At 43.7% G+C, this 22,738-nt stretch overlaps 1 non-coding gene and 1 pseudogene across 1 annotated transcript; one reads left to right on the forward strand and one right to left on the reverse strand.

Annotated features, from left to right (window-relative positions):
- The window catches only part of LOC136309351 (protein SETSIP-like), a 61,729-nt pseudogene extending 41,757 nt beyond the window's left edge, over window positions 1–19,972 (forward strand).
- On the reverse strand, window positions 5,792–5,863 carry TRNAE-UUC (transfer RNA glutamic acid (anticodon UUC)). The gene has a single exon. It is a non-coding gene; the product is annotated as a tRNA-Glu (tRNA).
- Window positions 19,973–22,738: the final 2,766 nt, after the last annotated feature.

Genomic DNA, 22,738 nt, shown 5'->3' on the forward strand with positions numbered 1-22,738 from the left:
ACAACAGAAGTTTGGTATTTGGAACCCTCCCAGATTCTGCCTTATGTTTCTCTTCCTCTGGCTTATTTTAATCTGTATTCTTCCAGAGGGTTCTGTGGGTAGTCTTGGCACATCTTCTCCCCTGACGGTGGTTTGAGGAAGACCTCCCTCCCAAACTTACAGTTAGTGTCAGAAATGAGAACAGTCTTTGGGACTGTGCTCTCAAACTTTGCAATTTGGCCAACTACAGGCACATGGTCTGAATGTGAAGTATAATGTGAAGTCCATAAGGAAGCTATATTATATGACAAAGTTCTGAAAATAAAGTTATGGAAGCCATCTAAAGAGGTCTGTTAAAACATTCTCATCTCCCTACAAAAGTGGAGTTGGTGCTGGCCACAAGCAGAAGACCAGACCAGAAGATTCTCCAAGTCCCTCCAATTCAGGCAATCTCCTCCTGGGGGTAGAACTGTCTCCATGCTTAAAATGAAATTCAAACTTTTTACCTTGTTTATGTGTGTGTGTGATTCCCCAAGTAAAATGTCAATCTAGATGAGTGCTTGCACATAGTAGGCTTGTTGAATAAATGAATAGCTCAAGTAAAGGAATATAAAAATACTTATTTTGCCAATAAGACTTTATGTCTGATTTAATTTTTTTTATCATTTCTTTATTGAAATACAATTCACATACCATAAAATTTAGCCTTATACAACTTGAGGGGGTTTAGTATATTCACAAAGCTGTGCAACCAGCACTAGTATTGAATTTCTCTGGCTCTATTTTAATCCCTGTTCCTCCTCCCTCTTCACTATGTGGTTCTAATGAGGACTGCCAATCATAATACCCTACGTGATTTAACCATAAGGGAGCACAGGACCTGTGTGAGGCCACAGTCCTCCCCAGCACTTTCCAACAGAAACTGAGAAAGGCCTTCCCTCTCGGTTGGAGAAGCTGTGAAGAATAAGCCTGGAGCTGGCGGTGCCCAGGGCCCCTGCCATGTGGAAGCAGCTGGTCCATAATGGGTGAGAATATATCTGACACACAGAGACAGGCAACACAGTTTTGGTTGTCCCTGAGGCAGGCCGCACGACTCTACTTCCCACATCTTGGTTATGTAAGCCAACGATTCTCTCTTGGGCCTGGACTAGTTCCAGTGGTTGTCTATAACTTGGAACCTAAGGTTTTCCTTGGGAAAGTGCAGTCTTTGTCAGATTCGTACATTCCCTTGACACATGTGCTTTAAGTATTTACTGGGTGCAGGGCAGTGGCCCTGGAGTGGGGCCATGGCAGTGTGGTAAATTCAATAAGAGGGAAAAACATCTTATACCCCCTGCCAGTGGGGCAGGAGAGACCTTCGAAGGACATAACATCTAAGCTCAGACCTGAAGTTAGGGAGGAGTCGGTGTCAGTAGAGATGGTCACAGGATGCTAAAGAGAATCTTCCCATTGGGAAGAGAGGTAAGGAAAGCTACATGAAGGATGTAACACTTGGATGAAGCTTTAAAGCATGGAGATAAGGTGCAGATACTTAAAGAGCATGAGAGCATTTCAGTAGAGAAAAAACTGAGAAAAGACCAGAGACAGGACACAAGGAGAAATGAATGACTGTGGTTCATGGTGGGCAGAGATAGGAATTTGGCTGCCAAGGCAGGTTGGAAGCATGGCGGGCCAAGGTCCTGAGGGTCTGGGTGCAGGAGAGCAGCATGCTCCGCTCCACTCCACGCTGTGACAGGCAGCAGAATGTGACACGGAGAACAGGCGTGAGTGGGGGACAGAGAAACTAGTTCAGTGCCTACTGTGATAGTCTAAGAAACAAAACAATCTGACCCAGCACAGTGACAGGGGAAATAGGTAAGAACATATGTGGGTTCCACAGAAGAGGTAGAAATGACCCAATGTAATTAGCACTGTAATTAGAAGTGGAGGAAAAAGAGGAACTCAACATAATACTGATGATGGTGGTGGTAGTGATGGCAACCAGTGTTCATGGGCCCTAAACTGGGCCAAACACTTTACAGGCATTAGCTCACCTACTCTCCACCACCCTATTATTCTGTCCTATTGTTACCACCATCTTAGAGTTGAGGAAACCGAGGAACAGAGAGATGAACTAATTTGTGCCACAGAACCTGAATGAAACTTTAAAAAATAAGAAATCGAAGCAAAAGAGGGTTTGGAAGGGGAGTGAGATCATCTTCGCAGAGACTAAGTGTAGGTTCCCTATCTGGATGAAGCCGAACCCTGAACTTCAGTTTAAATGTGTTACGGCCAAAAGGCAATAATAGCCTTACCTGTGTTTTCTTCCTGAGTAGACAACGAAGTAGACAATACCAAGCTTTCTTAAATCAGAGTAGATTATCCTGACTGCTGCCCCCATCCACCTTGCCCATCACTCTGGGACGAAAGGAAATTAGATTCATCTAATAAGCTTTGTTTTTCACAAAGCTATGTGGGATGATTACCCAGTACCCTGTGGTCTTCTAGGTGTTTGCAAATTGATTTTTGGGATGATTTGTTCCAGTGATTTTCCAAGTATTCAGTGTTTTTCCAAGTTCTTCAGCTTGACAATATGAGTTAAAATTCATATTTGCCTTCCCTGTCTTATATTCATATGAAGTTTTAAGGCTGTTCTTATTTCAGCTCTTTTTTGCGTGAAGTATATATCTCTGAAGGAATATACATACAATATATAATTATAAATAAAAATGTGAATGAGCATAAGGTGATCTTCCTGCAGAATCATTCGGAGTTTACCACCGTATGCATAAATGGAAGAATGTATGGCTGTTTCAAATATCTCAAATAGATGATCACTTTCTAGAAATGTTTATATCATGACTAAAACCTCAAAAAGGAAAATTGTTCTGTGTTCATGTAGCTATCCTGTGAACAGTAACCAAAAGCAAGACACAAAGAATTTTTAAAATTTCTCTTCTCTCTACCCAATCCCTTTCACAGATGCTAGAATTTAAAGTATCAATAATATTTGTCCAGGATACCATGCAGAGATTCTAATTTTTGTTGGATACATTCTAAAGTCTAATGCTAGGTAATTAGAGAATAAAATTTCAGACCTGATGTTTCAGGAGGGGCTCTATAAAATGACTTTTTAGGGCCTTTGTAGCTCAAATAGTCAGTGGATCTAAAAATTGATTATGAGAATGATTAATGAAAATTATTTCAAAATGTTTTGCAAAAACGCGAGACTATAAAAATACCAAATTTATTTTAACTCAAGCAACCATCTCCCTACAAAGGTAAACTTTTTATTAAGTACTTATCTACTATGTACTTTGGCTCAGTATCCAATTGTTTAGAGATAACCACAGTTGCAGGTTTAATCCTGGGTGAGAGCACATAATAATCAACAATTGAACGTATAAATGAGTGGAACAAGTGGTATTTCTCTCTCTCTCTCTCTCTCTCTCTCTCTCTGTGTCTTTCTCCAAAATTAATAAAAAAAAAAAAAAATAAGAATTAAAAACAAAAATGGGCCCTGGCCGGTTGGCTCAGCGGTGGAGCGTCAGCCTGGCGTGAGGGGGACCCGGGTTCGATTCCCAGCCGGGGCACATAGGGGAGGCGCCCATTTGCTTCTCCACCCCTCCCCCTCTCCTTCCTCTCTGTCTCTCTCTTCCCCTCCCGCAGCCAAGGCTCCATTGGAGCAAAGATGGCCCGGGCGCTGGGGATGGCTCCTTGGCCTCTGCCCCAGGCGCTAGAGTGGCTCTGGTCGCGGCAGAGCGACCCCCGGAGGGGCAGAGCATCGCCCCCTGGTGGGCAGAGCGTCGCCCCTGGTGGGTGGGTCGGGTGGATACCGGTCGGGCGCATGCGGGAGTCTGACTGTCTCTCCCTGTTTCCAGCTTCAGAAAAATACAAAAAATAAAAAATAAATAAAAAAATGTATCAACTATGCTCTGAGTTTCCTAAGTATCACAAGCACCCAAAAAAGCTTTTGTCAAATCCATAAAGCCAAAAATCTATTTTATGAAAATGAATAATTAATAGAATGAATTGATTTGAATGATACTCACCTGCCATATAAAAACAAAAGCAAGTTTTAAAACAAACAACAAAAACCATACAGCTCTTCAGTAACAGCCCTCTCCATCGGCTACCCTCTTTCCCCATTTAGGCCCAGGAGCCCAGAGGACTGCATTATCACTGCTTCCCTAAACACTAAATATACCCTAACTAATGTCTTTGTTAAATGCACTACTAAGAATGTATCATCAGTTTCCTATTAGGCCGTGGTTAATACTGGCATAATAATATTACCTAATAACATAATAAAGATTATATTGAAAAAAAGGTGTGTAAAGCATTTAGCCTGGGTCATAGTACATGCTCAATAAACATTACCTATACGCGATGGGAGAGGATAGAGTGGTGGCCTGGAATGCTGGGGACCCCGAGGTCACTGGCTTGAGCATGGGCTCACCAGCTTGAGAGCGGGGTCTCTGACCTGAGAGTGGGATCATAGACGTGATCCCATGGTCACTGGCTTGAGCAAGGGGTCACTGGCTCTGCTGGAGCCTCTATCAAGGCACATATGAGGAAGCAATCAATGAACAACTAAGGTGCCGCAATGAAAAGTTGATGCTTCTCATCTCTCTCCCTGTCTATCCCTGTCTGTCTGTCTGTCTCTCTCTCTTTCTCTCTCTCTCTCAAAAAAATAAATAAAGAAATAAATATTACCTAATATTATTATTGTTATTACCTATTATTTATTTTCCTATCAATTCTGTCCTACTTGATCAGCTAAATACAAATTACCAGCTGATGATCAATTTCTCCTCCAAGCTCTTTATTGGGAATTTTCAATTTGTATACATTTAGTCTAGTATTTGTCTCATGAAGGATGACATTTGTTTTTGTGTCCCTTGAAATACCAAGGGACTTTAAAAATAGAGCAAATTTCAAACAAAGTAATATGACACCAAGTCTTCTGCAGTCATTTATGGGTGTTAATGGCAGTCTAGGAACAAATTGGGGAATATCAAAGAGTTCAACACCACTGGGAAAGGAGTGTGGCTTCCAAACACTTGGAGGTTTTTCCCAATAGCAAGTGTTCGGAGAGGTGAGAAGGATCAACAATTGCAGAAGAGGCTGCACTTACTTGGGTAACAGTTTAAAAACTGACTCCTCACTTCAATACTAAGGTTTCTAATTCTAGTTAAGTAGATCATGAATTCTTGAAGTTTTTTAAACAGAATGTGTCAAATAAGTACGTTAGGGTGAGATAAGAAAGTTGTTATTTGGCACTCCTCAATATTTGTAATATCCTAATTTTATATTTTCACCCCCTCCCTTCCCTCAATAACTGGCTTAGTGAGCTCTTTGAATCGCAAACACATTGATTGTACACAAAACTACTCTGGCCTTAACAATATGGTTTTTTTCTGGAATTCTTGCTGTCCTCAAAGGAATGGCTTTAGGCAACTTGAAAATCCCTACAATATCCTAAAATGCGTCTTAAGGAGAGAACTTTTTGATCATTTGCTCCATATCCACAGCACAAGGGGAAATTACGGCAGAAAAAACAAGTGGAACACCTATTTTAGTATGGGACTGGTTGTCTCTCCGCTTTTTTTTCACCTTATTTTTTCACCTTATTTTGAAAGCTGTCTTCACACGGTTTGGAGTTATCACCTTTCCGTCTGCTTTACCAACACGCCAGATCCGGGCAGACCCGTTCCCCTCAGCCTGCTCTGAAACCAGGTTAGAGCGTTTTCTGAAAAGACCAGTCTTCTCATTGCTCAGAAATCCTGAATTCATGCTTAAAAGGAGAAGAAAACAAAAAGGTATATTGGCGTTCCCACACCGGGAGTCGAACCCGGGCCGCCTGGGTGAAAACCAGGAATCCTAACCGCTAGACCATGTGGGAGACGACGAGCAAAGTAGCAAGAGTATGTATATTGAGTCTTTCTTAACCGCTTCCTCCCGCCTCTCCGTGGCGATCCTGACTGTAGATTTGCTTTTGCGCCTGCGCCGTTCCTCTGCCCGCACTGCACGCTTTCGCTCACTACGCAGGGCTTTCGAATCTCCTTCTACGCTAGTGTCTTTTGTGACCTCATCCAGTCGCCTGATTCTAGGCTCCACGTATACTCCAGCGTAGTCATTCAGAATGCCTCACCAGAGTACAAAGCACCGGTGCTTGGGTTTTAGACGCGGTAATAAGAGGAGCTGTGGGGAGTCCTGAAACCGCCACCGCTGCAGCCAAAACGGAGCTGGCGGCCGGGGGACCCGCGCGTCCCGGGGCGGGCTGCCGCCTCCAGAGCACCGCTGCCCGGTCGGCGCCGGCGGCCCCGTGTGTGCCCTGCGCTCAGGAGAACGCACTGGGCCGCGCCCGCGGGACAGACTGTGCCACAAAGTCCCGCGGTCTCCATGACGCCCGGGGCTGGACGCAGGCCCCGTCCGGTCCCCTTAAAGTTGCTCTTTCCTGAAACAGGGCTGCCTAGAAGTCTGGAGCAGTCCAGGTTGTGTTGACTCGACGGCAAAAGGCCGATTGTGTCCCTGAAAGTTAGGCGGCGGCGTGGTCTGAACCGCTGCTTGTAAAGCTGGAAAAGTCCCTCACCGCAGGCAGTCGTAATGGATGGGAAGTCCTTGCGCTTTGCAAACCCGCTCTCGATTTGAAGCAGCATTTCATTGGAGCAATTTATGCGGTAGCAATATACTGTTTGGATTAGGAAAGGACATACAAAGAATCCGTTATGCGGGACAGCTAGCGTGGGAGAGCTGGTTTTGGTGTCCTCGCTGTGGCTTAAGCTACACAGAAGTAGTCTTTACTAGCGGCGGGCACTTTGGAGCCCATTTAAAAGCTGATTCTGGTTCCTGTTTCTCCCTCCTCACTCCCACCTGCCAAAGGGACTTAGAAAGACCTTGCTTTCTCCGTGAGGCTCCGTAAGGCTTCAATTGTAATCTGTATCAGTGAAAGGAGAGACCCCCGAAAGAGAAAGTATTCTATTCATTCTATTCTATTAACACGGATGAAGTTCCCTGAAAAGGATTGACCATGATCCACATTATTGAAACAAGCTCTGAAGAAAAACTAGATCCCATTGATTATAAATCTACTGTATTAGACGTTCAAATGTTTCCTCACTTAATCCTCACAGTATTCCTGTGTTATCTGCATCTTTGGTGATTCTTCCTATGCTATCTTAGCATCTTTGAACAGTTTCATTTGTTTGTTTTTTAATCACTGAGACAGCTGCCTTCCTTTGGGGAACATCTGTTTTGGAACACTAAAGAAAACTCTCTGAAACAAACCTCATCAAATATACAACATCCTGAGATTTTACACGTACCTTTCAGTTTGTATTTCCACTTGATGAGAAAAATATTTTAAGTTTTTTGTTTGTTTTGTGACAGAGAGAGAGAGGGACAGACAGGAAGGGAGAGAGATGAGAAGCATCAATTCTTCTTTGTGGCATCAAGTCGTTCATTGATTGCTTTCTCATGTGTGCCTTGACCAGGGAGCTACAGCAGAGCGAGTGACCCCTTGTTCAAACCAGCGACCTTGGGCTCAAACCAGCAACCATGGGGTCATGTCTATAATCCCACACTCAAGCCAGCAACCTGCAGGTTTTGAACCTGGGTCCTCTGCATCCTAGTCCAACGCTCTATCCACTGAGCCACCACCTGGTTAGGCAAGTGTTTTTTAGTTTTAATGATAAAAGTTACCAATGTAACCAAGACATTAGACAGGCACCATTCTTAGGGTATTGCCAAAAGGCAACTTTTGTCTCATCACCAAACTGAAATTTGTTCACTTTTTCCCTTGCTACTAGATGAAAACTTGAACAATAACAGAAAACCCTGTCATCATTTTAAATGATAAAGCACAGTCAAGGACATTATTCTCTTCAACAATTTAATCTTTATACTAGTTCTTCACCATCCCAGTTTGGGCATGATTTCAGGCTAGGGGTAATGGTGAGGAGAATGGGGTTCTTGCTGGCTCATAATTGTGTGCTTCTCTTCCCAACTCTGTGTTGAGTGATATCACATTGGTAGCCTGAGGTGGCCATGCTGGGAGTATTTACATCACAGAAATAGGCAAATGTTCCAAGACAGGGAGGGCTTTTTGCCTTGGAGAGTTAGTACACTGGTCAGAAATAGTGATATGATGGTTAAATATTTATCATTATTGATAAATATATTTTCTGGACAACAGGGTCTGCTGTCCAGAAAAGAAGTTGTGATCCACTTCTCATTTCTTTGTTCTCATTTTCTCCCTGCAAAACTCCAAGGCCCTCCAAGATAGGAGTGTAAAGAAAGGGGAACCAAAAGTTCCTCGTGGACTTTTGGTCAAAAAGGGTTGACCCTTTTCCCCAGTGAGTTCCTCAGAGGCTTCCTTGCTTGGGCCCCTTGGACAGTGCTTCCCAGAAGGCGAGCAGTGTTCTCCCAGGGTGGGTCTCACACCAGTGGTACCAGGATCAACAATGGCTTTGTTTAACTGCAGATCCACTTAGTTTAATTGCAGATTCTGCAAATGAGAACTTCTGGGAGCAGGGCCTGGGGTCTGAATTTTAACAAGCACTTCTTCCCGCCCCAAATTATTCTGATGCCACTAGAGGTTTATTTTCCTTTTTATTGAACTTATTGGAGTAGCACTGGTTAACAAAATTATTGATGCCACTAGAGTTTGAGAAACCAAACTACATGACAGTAAATTCCCTTCAATCTCTAAAAGACCAGGATCCCTAAAAGACCATTTTTGTCATTTCACTTTCCTGCTCAAGAAACTGAAAATAGCTTCTGGTTCCCCTGTTGAGTAGAATCTGAACTCTCTGGCTAACCTTGCCAGCCTTTCCATCACCCAGCCTTCACATAACCTGCTGTTATCCCCCCTCAGAGAGCACATGCCAGGTCACCCACTTGCTCTGTCCTGTTTGTCCCTCATGCTTTCCTGCTCTGATTCCTTTGCACCACTTCCTTCTGTCCTGCCATCCTCTCTTCTTTCCACGTTGGGCCCCAACTCCAAGGCTAGCTCAGCCCCATGAAACTACCTAGGGTCCTCCTAGTCACAGGTCACTCCCGTTTCCTCTGAATCCCAAAGTATAGGCCTTTTAAAAATGTGATGGAAGCATGTGCCTTATCACTTATTTAATAAGAAAGTCTATGAATAAAAATTAGATTCCATAAACCCCCTGGGAACCCAATCCTTCACTCAGTCATTCTGCCAAGTAGTCCTTCCTTTTATCTAACGTAAATACTTCCTGCTGTACTTCTATGTGAAAGCTGCCCCATTTTAACCACCAGCATGAACAAAATGTTCCTAGGAGGAGGAAAAAAACACACACAAATTTTTGAAGTTTAGCCAGACCAGTAAGTGAGCTGCATTTCTTTAGTTTCACACACACAAAGAAAGCCGCCTTGTTGACACAAGGACCAGCTAGTCCTTTCCCATGCGTCTAAGGCTGACTCTCACCGGGCAGCTCTCCCGTTCCGTCCACCATTTGATACTGGAGAAAAGCCCCAAACATATTGTACCTGCCTGGCATCTACATTAGCTAAAGTGGTGGGTGCCATTTAGGGCCTTGCCCACCAGTCATTTAGGAGCTAGATGGTTTCCATTTCAGTGGGCTCAGGAGTCACCTTTATAAGGGCATCAAAAGTAAACACCAATTAAATTCTACTCTCCCAAGGAGAGCTCTGGCCACTACAGACCCAGCCTAGAGCACAAAGTTAACTTCAAAGTTCTTTCGGGTAACAGCACCTGTCCCAGTTGTGGTGAGTTATTCTTCATGGCCTAACACGAGGCTCAGTTTCTAAAATTGGATCTGAGCTCAGGAGGCCCATTGGGATGACGGAGCTTCCTCAGGGCTTGTTTAGATTATATAATTGTGTCCTTCACCTCTCCCTCAAATCTAGCAACTCCTACTTGTTCTATGAATCAGGGTAATTGCCCCTGAGCCCCCAAATTGGGTTAGGTTCTGTAGGTCCACCCATCAATCATTGGAACCGGATGAATTTCCCATCTTCCCTCTGCTGTAAACTCCTGGTGACAGAGTCTGGGTCTTACTTTATTGTATCCCCGCTTCTAGCACAGTGCTTGGCACACCTAATCTTTACTGAATGAATCTATTTCCTAATATATTTTTGTTTCTTTGGGGACCCTCCTATAAAAGTTACTTTTCCTCTTTAATCAGCAAAGAAGAAGATATATTCCCTGGCTGGATAGCTCGGTTGATAGGATGTCAACCTGAGCACAAAGGGGCTGGTTCGATCCTTGGTCAGGGCACATACAGGAACAGATCAATGTTCCCGTCTCTCTTTCTACCTTCCTCTCTCTCTAAAATCAATCTTTTGATTTTTTTTTTTAAAGAAAAGAAAATATTCCTCAGGCAGGTAAAAATAACTCCAGAGCATGGCATCTTCCCCAGCACACCAGCGGCACTCGCTATATGTGTAGGCGGTTGCTGCCTTGACTCATTCATTCATTCACGCATTCAGTAATCAATCAATCAGCCAATCTCAAGGAATAGTCTTGGTTTCCACTTAGCACCTGAATGGCAAAGCAACTCACTGAGTGTCTCTGAGGGCTGTAATTTTAATATCTGAGCAACCCAACCTGCCGCTCCCCCTCCTCCAGTGGGTCCACCGTTCGGCCACTGCTCCTGCCTGGAACTGGCCAGTCCAAAGTCACTGGGACGCCAGGGGAAGATGTGGAAGAAACGTCTGAAAACAAGGGAGCGGAGGGAAGCCACAGGGGCTGCAAAGAAGCCCGCACCTCCTCGGGGTCTGCCAAGGAGAAGGGCTGGGACAGCCGCGTTGGAACTAGCAGAACCGACACCCTCTTTTAACATTTCATGGAACACTGGTTTGGTGGTGATGAACTTTTGTTTTTTTCTTTTCTTTTTTTTTCTTCATATTTTACAAATTGCTTTTATGGGAACACGTGGGGTAATTTGGCATATTGGTAAATGGACTTAATGTTGGGAGGTGCACCTGAGAGGCAGAAGCTGGAATTTGGAGAGGGAGAGTCCTAGTCAGGGAAGCCCAAGTGGAAATATGGGACATCAGAAAGGGAAGGCAGGGCCGCCACGGGGGAGCCCGGCCTGGCCTTGCACTCATACCCCAGCTCTGCACCCCCAGGCACAAGCAGCTCAGTGTTGATGCAGAAACTGGCTTCACAGGCCAGGAACCCCGCCGCAGCCCCCTCCTCGGCTGGCCGGCCCATGTGGCTCAGGAGCTGGTCATTGTGCCCTCTTGGCTCGTGGCCTTGGGGTCAGGCATTGAGGCTGCCAGCTCCTCCCACAGTGGGGTCCAGATGTTTCCTGGGGAGATACAGTTGACTCTGATGCCATATTGACTCTCATCAAGGGCCAAGGCCTTGGTCGTGACTGTTACTGCCCCCTTTCAGGCAAACAAACAGCAAAGTGGCCCTCACAGTGGCGGGCAGGCAATCCGCCATTTGCAATCCCCCATCTCTCATCTGGTGATGATCTTCTTTAGTTTTTTCTTGTCTTTTTGTGTTCTTTGATTCTAAATGATAGTCTTGATGGGTAAAGTAGTCTTGGTTGTAGGTCCTTGCTTTTCATCACTTTGAATATTTCTTGCCAATCCTTTCCGGCCTGCAAAGTGTCTGTTGAGAAATCTGCTGGAAGTCTTTTGGGAGCTCCCTTGTAAGTACTGGACTGCTTTTATCTTGTGTTTTAAAATGCTATCTTTGTGCTCTGGTGGGATAGCTCAGTTAAGAGCTTTGTCCTGATACGCAAAGGTTGCTGGTCCAATCCCTGCTCAGGGTATGTACAGCGATAGATCAATGTTTCTGTCTGTCTCTCCCTTTCTGTCTACAGTGCCACCACTGGTAAGGTTGGGTTTTGTTTTTTGAACACTTTGATATAGTAACAATTTAATTCTAACAAAGACCTACAAACATAGCTACTGATATTATTCCTGTTTTACATATCAGAAAACTAAAACACAGAAAAGTTAATTTGCTAAAGTCTTACAACTTATTGATAATAGAAGCAGGATTCAAACCCAGGTATTTTGTCTGTCTAGAATTCAAACTATTATTATTAAACTGGCTCTACTGTTATACATATCGTATAAAATAGGGGACTGTTTTGACAGTAATAAAAATGCCTTTAGTAAAAATGGCAACATACATTCTGAGGTCTGATGGCATCTTCAGGGGACAGTAAAGAGGTTGTAGACTTTTCTTAAACCAATGAAAATAAACATTTCATCATCTAAGACTTGCTAGATGCTGACACTGGCACAGAGAAGACATCCCAGTCCCTCTTTCCTCATCATCTGCCAGTCTTCAAAAATATTACCTCCTACATGGCTGTCCAAAAATACATAAATGTTTTCTTCTCTCAACCCAGTCTAGGGTTAGAAATCTCCCAACTTTTTCCCCCAACCTCTACTCAGAAAGATCTTCATTATTGTTTACTGGTTCATTGATAGATTGATTGATATAAGGCATTTTCCCCTTCTGAAGCTACACCTACTTGTCATCTGCACATGGATGAGCATTTCCAACTTAACATGTTTAAACTGAGCCCCTGAGCTTCTGCCACCCTCACTCCCCAAAACCAGGTCTTTTGGCGTCTTCCCCATTTCCTAAAGCCTATTGACTCTATCATGAAAATATATTCAGAATTTGATCACTTCTCTCCATTCCTATTGCCCAAGTCACCATCACCTCCTACCTGGATTATTGAATCTCACTCTTGCTCTGCCTATAAACCCTCACCCCCACAGCCTATTCTCAGCAAGGCAGCTAGAGGGATTCTTTTAATACAAATCAGATCCTGTCACTCCTCTCTTCAAAGCCTTCCAATGGCTTCTCATCTTACTTAGAATAAATGTCAAATCCTGACTTTGGTCTACAAGGCCCTATGTGACAACCACCCCCTCCAATTCATTATCCCAAACCATTAGACACTCATGAACATTAATAATATCTTTCTTTGGAGTCACTCTCAAGGTAATATAACTTCTATATAAAAGAGGACTAGGATGTAATACTGAGTACGGGGTAAGTCAACCACTGATTACTGATCCAAGAGGAGTTGAGTATACTCGAAGCAATCTCCCCTTAAAATTAAAAAGCTATTCAGACTACATCAAAACAGTACTCTCTCACTGCCTGTTCCATTGAAGCCCATGTTCATTCCAGTCTACCTAAAAGGAAACACTCAACAGCATTTCCCAGTGACTCTCAAAAAGCAGATACACATTGGCATTGCTGTTAATCTCATTTCCTGATATGTCCCTGGGCAAAGTGCTGAGCAAAGAACAAACGATGCTTGTTAAAGTAGAAACAAATGCAAGGGGGAAGCTATGCAGCAGAGGAGTCAGAACTGGCAGCAGCAATATCCCTGCAGAATTAAATGAAGACCAACCAAAGGAGAAAAGCAAAAGCTGTTCATTCAGAATGTGCTATAGCAAGGGAGTCAGCCACCGTCACTTATGTTTGGCAGAAACCCAGAGGCAGGCAGAGGAGTGGGAGAGCTTTATGGTGGGACATATAGCTTTATAGAAGCAGGACATGTGTGATTAGTTGAAGACGCATATTTGTTTTCTCTAGTTGGTTTTAAGGTGGAAATTGAAACAAAGGGAAGTTGTCAGTTATTAATCAAGCACTGTCTATTTGGAGGTGATTGTTAACAGGAGTTATTGTTTAGCTTCCTGGATTGTCACTAGAGATAGCTGTCTGACTTCCTATCAGCCTGACTTACAGCAGGCTGGCTTCCTGGGCAGTTTATTATAGATCATGGTTGGGTTTCCTGGGCAGGCTGCTGCACATTGTGGGCCAGAGTTCTATATTTATGTATGGTCTGGCCTTGCCCATTTGTATACTCACTCTCTCATTCCCAAGAGGGCTAGCAGCCTGCTGACGTTTCAAAGACCCTCTTCAAGCCAAGACACACAATCCAGCTTCTCCTCACTCCTTCCTTCTGCTAGCCAGACTGGCCCCTCACCAAAAGCCCAGTGAGGCAGCTCTTCCCTTAGTTCAGGGGTCCCCAAACTTTTTACACAGGGGGCCAGTTCACTGTCCCTCAGACCATTGGAGGGCCAGACTATAAAAAAAACTATGAACAAATCCCTATGCACACTGCACATATCTTATTTTAAAGTAAAAAAACAAAACAGGAACAAATACAATATTTAAAGTAAATAACAAGTAAATTTAAATCAATAAACTGACCAGTATTTCAATGGGAACTACGGGCCTGCTTTTGGCTAATGAGATGGTCAATGTCCGGTTCCATATTTGTCACTGCTAGCCCTAACAAGTGATATGACGCGCTTCCAGAGCCATGAGGCGTGCATCCCACGTCACTGGAAGTAGTACTGTATGTGAGCGATGCCATGCTTTGCGTCTCTCACTGACCACTAATGAAAGAGGTACCCCTTCCAGAAGTGCGGCGGGGGGCCAGATAAATGGCCTCAGGGGGCCGCATGTGACCCGCGGGGCGTAGTTTGGGGACCCCTGCCTTAGTTCTTCCCGAAACATCCCTCTGCCCATCTGCTGGAGCGAGAACTCCCCTTTGCACTTTGTGTCACCCCCACACAGTCTCTGATAACAGGCCTCCCTTCTCCTTCTGTGTTTACATGTCATTTATTTATATACAGGCACACTGATCACTGGGTATTAACATAAACAGCAGTGACTGCATCTGTTTCAAGGCTGCCTGGGCCTGCAGAAGTGCCACACCCAGAGAGGTGTTCAGTAAATGGTTCTGATGATGGACGACTCCAGCTACATCTCAGGAAAGCGGAGGGGCAGTCCCAGTCCACCAGGCAGGAGAGTTTCAGCTGGGGCTCTTTTCTCAGGCCCTCTTCCTTTTTACATTTAGAAACATAGTAAAAGCATTTCCAAAATGGGTACACCCACTGTTTGGGGATAAAAGTTTCCCAGCTTTGTTTGAGCAATAGTAAAATTATTGTATATACATATCTTATTTATATACTGATTTAATTGTTCATTTATGAAACTATTAAACTAAAAGCAACATGACAATAATTAGAATAAAACAGGCCTTCCACGTTCCCACTCAGAACTACAGAATAACCTGGGTGAGCGTAGTGAAGGCTATTGTAACAGGACCCTGGCTAACAGTGTCCTCCCTTCGGTCAGACTGCTGCCCAGGACACCTCAGGCCTAGTTATCCACCAGGAAAGACTGATGTGGCATGAGCTTTTGTCCAATTTCAGTTCCGGATTGTAAATACATTCCATTCAGTTAAAATAAATGAGTTTTGGGGAAAAAATATCCATTATAAATCTTTCAAATACTTATATGGTCAAAGTCAGTCACTGCTGTTTAAAAATGGCAACAATACACAGACTCAGACTAATGCTCTTTATTGAGATATTTGTCTAATTTATCCAGGTCCAAATTCTGGCTTCAAAAGAAATGGCCAGGAGGCCCATTATTTGTAAACACCAAATCTTAGAAGTGTGAGACTTTGCTGTTAATTTCGTAAGCCCCGAGTTCTTGCTCTCTGTGCATCCCTCCTCTGAAAACCTCCCCGGGCTCAGAAACCCATCGCCTCCCTGGAACTCCGCCAAGGACCAGAAGGGATACAGATAACACATACTACCTCTCATTTGCATCATGCTTTACAGTGTACAGGTCAGCTCAGACACAGCGAAGTCATGTGAACCGCAAATTGTGGGTGAGCTATAATCAAACATCTGGGGTGTTCTATCTTTTAAAAGATATCAATCATTATCAGGGTGTGGGACAGACAAGAATTTTCACAAGCTCTATGAGATGCCCATAAAAGTATATGCAATCTAATAAAGTCACCAATGGGTGTGTCTCCCTGGGTCATATGAACCTATTTCTTCCTGCCTCCATCAGCATATCCCACAAAACAGGTCAGGTAATTACCCACCATAGATGATTTCCAAGTCAGCTACCGTGACTACTCCTTTCCCTGACCTAAAGAAAGATAAGTTCAAGTTAATGTTGGAGACTCCTCAGGCAACTGCCCCGCTGCCCCCAGGGAGTGAATTGTTCCCTCCTCCCCTTTCTAACCTCCAGTCAGAGGCTTTTTGAAATCCTAAGCTGGCTCCCTTCCTCAGCTGGTTCCATTTGGCTCTGCCAATAGGGGGCACTAGACAAAGACTGGGAGACTGTTTGCTTTCTGTTCTCAAAGGTCACTGTGACCACACATTTCATCATAGCAGCAGCAGTTGCTGCCACCACTTCCAGGAGCAGACTGATCTGCACCTCCCCTCCCTGCTTAGAGGCACCAGCGCTAACTGGCCACCATCTCCCCGTCAGAAGTCTGAGTGCCAGCTCCACAGTCTCCGTTAAGTTCCTGAGGAGCCAGGACCAGCCAAGCAGGATCTCCTTCAGCCTGAGTCCCAGCTCTGCAGGGCCCTGCTCCAAGCATCGAAGTTTCAGACAATCCCAGCCTCTTACCTTTGTTCCCTCAGCCTTAGGAGTGATGGCTGTTTCCTATAATTCTAACCTCTGTGCCACCTCAGTACCCTCTGCCTTTTCTCCTCCCTAATTCCTGGCTAACAATCCTTAACCTTGTTTCCTCTTAAAATACAAATGTGTTTCTGTCTCCAGATTGGCCTCTGACTGATATAAATACAATCTGGGAATGCCTATCCTGTCTTTCCCCCTCTGTTTGTATACTGTGACCCTATTCACCACCATCCGTTCAACTACTGTGTGCCAGGCACAGTGCTTATGGCTGGAACATGATAGAAAACACAAAATGGTAAGTTTTCTTAGACAGTAAATCTCAGAGTTTACAGTCAGTCTAGTGCAGAGAGACAAATTAGACAATCACACAAGTAAACATAAAACTGCAACTGTGACAATACTGAGCAGGCAGGGGCATCGTGTCAAGGGTGTAACAAAAGGAGGACCTGATCTTGTTCGGGAGGTCAGGATAGCCTTTCCTGAGGAGTGATGATTAAACAGAGATCCAACTTTGAGCAAGCAATAGCAAGACATCAGAGAAAAGGGAAGAGCTTTCTAGGCACGGGGAAGAGTAAGGCCTCTTGGCAAGAGGAAGCATGGCCAGGAACCATGCTGGAGCTCCATGGCTGGAGCGGAGCAAGATTAGGCAGCCTGCCCAAGATCACAATAAAACCAGGGTCAAAGAGTGGGGATGTTAGCCTAGATCTGCATACTGCTCGGCCATTTTCACTGTTACCAAGGCCCAGAGCCAGCAACCATTGTCTGCTCTCCACTCACAGCAGGCCATCAATTAATGCTCACTCCAAAGGAAGAAAACCACCAAGTAGAATGTGAAAGAGAAGTACAAAGGGTAGAGCCACAGAAACTGAAGGCCTTGTCATGGAATTCAGTTTGTTGTTTCTTTGTTGATTGTGCCCCATCTTGGTTTGCGGACCCTTGGGGATGGCCTGTCAGCAGTACTCAGTGGGGTCTCTGGGCCAGCAGTGGTGGAGGCGGCGGCATCATCATCATCATCATCATCATCATCATCATCATCATCTCCTGGGAATGACTGCAAATGCTCAGCTCCCACCCAAGACCTAGGAGTGTGAAACTTGGGAGGTGGGGCCTGGTAGTCTATTTTAATGAGCACCAGGGTTTCTACTGGTCACACAATGGTCTACACCAGTGGTTCCCAAACTGCCTGATCATCCTGACCACTGATGGAACTTGTTAAAATATCCTGTGCTATATACCCCAATATCTACAGCAACCAGAATCTTACGTTTAGAGCTTCTAGTTTGCAACTTCCCTTTGGTCTGATTCTCGGACTTTCCTCACAGCATGAGCCCTGAATGCCAGTCTTTGCTCCCATCTCAAACGAAGAAAACGAGACTGCCTCCCAAATTTTGGGGTAAGAACGTTTGTCATCCATCCACAAGTGTATGCACTGCTTGGGAAAGAGGATGAAGAGGCGCTGCATTATTTGACAAGAGTTGAAGTGACAGAATTTGAAGATATTAAATCCAGTTACAGAATAATTTTTATTTTGATGAAAATCCTTACTTCAAAAAGTTCTCTCCAAAAAATTTCATCTGAGAATGGTGATCCATCTTCCAAGTGCACTGAAATCAAATGGAAGTTTGTAAAGGATTTGACGAAGTGTTCAAGTCAAACGCAGAATAAAGCCAGCAGGAAGTGACAGCGTGAGGTTGCAGAGAGCTTCTTGACCTGGTTTATTGGCCATGTTGATGCAGGTGCTGATGAGTTAGAAGTCATCTAAGATCCATTTGGCCAAATCCATTTAAGTATAGTACTAAGTAACACTTTCTTCTTTTATTTCATATATTTTGTTATGCATTTGTAAAGTATACATGTGTTTCTTAATTAAAAACATGTCTTTTTTCATAATTTAGGATGGTTTGGGGATGTTTCACAGGGCTGGAATGGATTAAATCTACTTCAGTTATTTAACATGGGAGAGATTTGTTTGATATACGAGTTGACTGACTTCCAAGCTCGGTTACAGATGAATTAAAATAAACTCTTATCTCAAGGTACCACTGTACTACTTAGTCCCTGACACGGATGAAGAAGGGAAAGGAGATGATGATGATGGTGATGAAAGTTGGAAGATATTGATGAAGGGGATGAGGATGAAGAAAATGAAGATGATGAGGGGAGGAAGATGAAGATGACTGATGAAACACTGATAGATTCCAGCCCTCTTTTGCATTCTCTCCAGTCCCTGGCAGCAAGTGCAGTCTTCCCCCCCCCCTTTAAAACTAGTGCTCATTCACCATGGGTCTCACCTGATTGGGGAGGGGGGCGTGCCTTAAGCAGAATACAGTAGAAAAAGAATCTCTGCCACTTCCTGTTCCAAATTCATTTCTGCCCCTTCCTATCTCAACAAAAACTTCATGGAATTAACACCACCATGCTCTGTGGGGAAAAAAGAAAAACCTTTGCTGCCTTAGAGCTGCTGGAAGCTGGAGGGTGCTAGGCCCCTGTGTAGTAGTGCAGAGAATTCTAGCTTTTTTCCTTTCTCTGTATATCGGACTCAGAGATTACATTGTGTCTCTATGTGAATATGGACAGTTAGCATTTACCAACATGTATCTGTCTACTTTCTCCTGTTTAAAAAAAAGGAAAGAAAAAAAATAACTAAAAACGGGAGGTGGTTATAGAAGGGCAGCAAAGGGTGGGTTTGAGATGTTTGGGTGGGGTACGTGGGCACTCTGACAACATGGGTTCTTATTTGGCATGTTTAATTGTGACATTTAACAAATATCCTTGCAGTTTAAGATGACCCTTTTAAAATTAAATTCCAACTTGAGCCCTGCCACTCGATGGGAGAATCAGCAGAACCTACCTGAAGGCTCTTGTTTGGAATTGACATGCCTTATTGTAATTTCATTCCTGTTAGTTTTAAATTATTTATCTTTTTGTTTCACTGGAAAGATAATGCTGTTTTAAAGGTTAAAAGTGTACAAGTGGCGAGTGACATCAGAGAAATGGCGCCGTAAGGAGCGATACCGATAAATCTCCCCAAAAATTCAACAAGATCTTCAACCAGAGACAGAAAAATCTATCATTGGAGCCTCCAGCAGTTACACACTAAATGCAAAGGTATGATCGAGTGAAAAATTGACTAAATATATAATCAACCCCGAAGGAAATAAGAAGGAGGAAGAAACACTCCGCCTTCCTCACTAACCTAAATAAGGGCTGCTTTCACTGGGAACTGAGAGTATAGGAACTAAGGCTGAAATAGGGTGTGAATAGAAACAGACTGCAGCACAAATGTCTGAACCAGGCAGTGGCACGGACATCCAAGCCGAGGAAAAACTGTGCTTGTGGCAACCCAGTCAACACAAGCTAACGCTCACGCCAAATCCAGACAAAGAAAAACAAGTGGGGCAGCTATCCGCCCCAATCTCCTGGTCAGCGAGTGCAGATAGTGGGCGAGAGATTCCTCCTAGGACCCCGGGAGTGGGCGCCCGTGTTACCGGACAGAGGGGCAGAAACAGAGGCCTTTGTGTGGGCTGAAACCGGAGTCTCAGGTCACCCCTGTGCCCTGAAAAAGTGGCGAGCGGGGAGTGAGCGGGAGCGAAATTCCCTACGCTCAAACTTCTCCCAGTGGGGAGGGCGCCTCACCCAGGGCGAGAGGCAGCCAGCACGATATCCTGGTCAGCGAGCACAGATAGTGGGTGAGAGATTCCCCCAACAGTGGGCGCCCGTGTTCTCGGACAGAGGGGCAGAGTCAGAGGCCTTTAGGTGGGCTGTGACCGCAGTCTCAGTGTCACCCCTGTGCCCTGAAGAGCGGCACGCGAAAACGAGATTCCCTACGCTTGAACTTCTCCAGGTGGGTGGGGCACCTCACCCAGCCATATAAGCTAACAGACCCGTGAAGGATTAGCTTAACCCACAGTCTGCTCGTCTCCCAACTGACCTATGTGACCCTAACTGACAAGATCTCTCTCAGGTCAGAGATCTAAGACAAGAGGGGAGATATTTTTTAGTACCTCTTGTTATGCTATGCACATAGGGGTGGGGCAACCTCAGATAGGCAGAGCTTGCATACTCAGGGCTATACGTTAAAAAGAGGGATTTGGCAGCTTGTAAGTCCCCTGCTTTGCAAACAGCAACTAGGGCATCTTCTACCCAGCCAAAACACGTTACAAAGTGCCAAAAGCTTGGGGAAAGGGGTCCCACAGAGTGCTGAGGCATTTGGGACATGCCTAGAGGCGCATAGAAAGGCACCTTGAAAACAATTGGCTCCCAGCCCCACCTGATTATGCTAGCGCTTCTGACTGATTGAGCCTTACCCGGAGCCCTGTGCTGAGTGGGGATAGAGTGGGGAGTTGCCAGATCTTTGAGCCTCTTACTCTCCAGGCAGAGGCAGCAGCAACCCCATAGCTGGACCATCAGGCTACTAATTCAGGAAGGAAAGACTAGGAGAGAGGCTCCGGGAACATGGACTCTCTCACTGGCAGAACCTGCAAATGCTAATGAGCCTTGACTGCCAACGAGACTGAAGCCCAATATATGACATCGCCATAGAGACTTATCAACTGCAAACCTCTACCTAAGCATGCCACAAGGGCAGAACCCGGGGTATAGAGTCATCGACCAGGAAGAGGGAGAGAAAAGAAAGAGCAAGAAGATAGCCTCTCAAAATCAAGAATAATCCACAGACTTTATAACCTATCCCATTTTATTATATTTGTTCATTTGTTTCTCTTATCGTCTTCCTTTTCCAATTTGGTTGTTTAATTCTCTGCCGGTATTACTCTCTCCTCTCCTTGAACTACACTACCCATAAGTGTTACATCTCCCATTATCTTTCCTTTCCTCTTCCTTTCTCTCTATGAGGGTTGCACTCCAAAACACGTAACTCTCTCTCTCTCTATCCTTTTATTCTTTTTTCTTCTTTTTGTGTTTTCCTTTTTCTTTTTTTCTCCCTCTATATTAGTTTCTTCTGTTCTTCTTTACTTTTCTTCTCATTCAATCCTCAATCACAAAAAAATTATTTTATCTGGGATTCAAATTTTTCTTTGTGGTGCTCTGGGGTTTTCTTACTTCGCTTTTTAAAATCACTAGCAGTGCTCCCAACCCTGGCTCTCCATTTTATCTAGTTTTTGCTCCACTAAATACAATAATAATTTTTAAAATTTTTTCCATTTTTCCTGTTTCCTTCTTATTCCTCTTATTATATCTCTTAGTTAACCATCACCTAAAAACAAATCATTTTATTCTTGACTCAAATTTTTTCCTTTTTTGCATTTTGTGGGTCCATACCCCCTTTTTTGCCCCTTTATCAGTTCTCCCCAACTCAGGTCCTCCATTATAGGTAGTTTTTGTTCTATTTAGCACAATATAATTCACAGTTCTTAAGATTTTAACAAGAAGGAAGGGAGAGGAGTGAAAAAAAAAGAAAAATAATAATTTTTTTAATTTTTTAACTTTTTATTCTTTATTAATTCTCATTAGTACTATCAACAAAACCACCCTCAGATGCCATAAAGAAAAAGAAAATCTAATATCATGGATACAAAAGACAGAGAGGTAGCACAGATAGATGAGGAAAAATCTATGGAGAAAAAATTTAGTATATTGGAAACCTTGGAGCTAAATGACAGAGAATTTAAAATAGAAATCCTAAAAATACTCAGAGATATACAAGAAAACACAGAAAGGCAATTTAGGGAGGTTAGAAAACAACTCAACGAACACAAAGAATATATTACCAAGGAAATTGAAACTATAAAAACAAATCAAACAGATGAAAAACTCAATTCACAAGCTGAAAAACGAGATAACAAGCTTAGCTAATAGAACAGGCCAGATAGAAGGTGATTAGTGAAATAGAAGACAAGCAACTTGAGGCACAACAGAGGGAAGAAAGAGACTCAAAAATTTAAAAAAATGAGAAAGCCCTATAGAAATTATCTGACTCCATCAAAAAGAATAACATAAGAATAATAAGTATATCAGAGGGAGAAGAGAGAGAAAATGGAATGGAGAACATATTCAAACAAATAATAGATGAGAACTTCCCAAGCCTGTGGAAAGAACTAAAGCCTCAAATTCAAGAAACAAACAGAACTCCAAGTTTTCTTAACCCCAACAAACCTAGTCCAAGGCACATCATAATGAAATTGGTACAAACCAAAAACAAAGAAAAAATTCTCGAGGCAGCCAGGGAAAAGAAGAATACAACATAAAAAAGAAGGCCCATTAGATTATCATTGGATTTCTCAACAGAAACTCTACAAGCTAGAAGAGAGTGGACCCCAATATTTAAAGTCCTAAAAGAGAGGAACTTTCAGCCAAGAATACTATACCCATCAAAGCTATCTTTCAAAT

Source organism: Saccopteryx bilineata, chromosome 6 (genome assembly GCF_036850765.1).
Source record: "Saccopteryx bilineata isolate mSacBil1 chromosome 6, mSacBil1_pri_phased_curated, whole genome shotgun sequence".
Classification (NCBI taxonomy): Eukaryota; Metazoa; Chordata; class Mammalia; order Chiroptera; family Emballonuridae; genus Saccopteryx; species Saccopteryx bilineata.